The sequence below is a fragment of the Anopheles darlingi genome, chromosome 3 (assembly GCF_943734745.1).
Source record: "Anopheles darlingi chromosome 3, idAnoDarlMG_H_01, whole genome shotgun sequence".
In the NCBI taxonomy this organism is placed as follows: domain Eukaryota; kingdom Metazoa; phylum Arthropoda; class Insecta; order Diptera; family Culicidae; genus Anopheles; species Anopheles darlingi.
Window position 1 is genome coordinate 46529542 of NC_064875.1, and position 1179 is coordinate 46530720.

The 1179-nt window shown below is 37.3% G+C and overlaps 1 protein-coding gene across 2 annotated transcripts in view; it reads left to right on the forward strand.

Moving 5' to 3' along the window:
- LOC125954585 (uncharacterized) overlaps nucleotides 1-1179 on the forward strand; it is a 27219-nt gene extending 26040 nt beyond the window's left edge. For both annotated transcript variants that reach the window (XM_049685015.1, XM_049685016.1), the window contains exon 8: nucleotides 1-1179. This exon is cut by the window's left edge and continues 813 nt beyond it. The gene's annotated coding sequence lies outside the window, so the exon portion shown is untranslated.

Below are 1179 nucleotides of genomic sequence, written 5' to 3' on the forward strand. Positions count from 1 at the left end.
TCCTTTTTTTTGATAAATCGAACGATGAAAGCAATATATTATTCACTTAACTTATTAGTGCTATTTGGACGATGCATAAACATTTATAGATTGGTGTTAAGAGGAACAGGATAATAGGAACGTATAGTAGTAGTTCAATATACCATATATTTTTATTCAATATTTATACCCAACAATGGCGCAGCTAGGAGACAATAGGAGGAGTTCATCGTGCGCGAGCACTTGCCGTGCTTGGATTGAATTAGATGCTCACAATACTTTATTGTTTGCGCGTATCCGACTAGAGTGACTTCAATATTCACGACATTTACTATGGATTTACCATAACGCATGGGTACACAGAATTGGAACAATATCGCTCACACTGTTGTAATGAAAGAGGACATATACATGTATAGACTAATAGAGAAATTTATATGCATATTATATACAAATTCAGTTGCATATATAATATATATATATATATATACACACACTCACATTAGGCATCACGACGAGTTGTGGTCGACGGAGTTTTTAGAGCCTTGGGAGAGTAGTTAACAGTCACGTATTTAACGCGCTAGCTCCAGTGCAGATCGATGGTCAGCACGCTTTCATTAACTGTACTCAAAATGGGAAAGCCTCTTATATATACACATGCCTTAATATTCCCACGGATATACGTCGCAATAACTCAACACATGTATGTAGGCGCTCCACATTTTGGTGTGGTAGAATGGTTTCGATTTGTAGATGCAGAAAAGATTACCCCAAAATGTTAGTTTGCGAAGCAAAAATGATGATAAAAAACGCGGGCCCCCGTATAGCGGTAGCCGCTTGGAAATTAGACGAATAATTAGAGTTTAGTGATGAACCGCACCGGAATAGGTAGCAAGCAATATTGAACGATTATGAAGCGATACGCAGAAACGAATTATAAACGAACTATGCTAGTAGTATTGGAAGATGGTGCTGATGATGATTTATGAAGATAGTGTGTGGAAAACAATGTTTAAAAATGTTGTGAGTTATGTAAGCGACTACGTTGGTGACTGGACTTGCGTCACGTAACACGGCTGCCTATATGATGTATTAGGCCACAGGAGGTAAATTGTAAATTAGATCCGCGCAGCTGCGAGTAGAGGAGATAAGAGAATTGTAAAACGAATAAACGATTGTAAATAAAAATCAAACTAATAA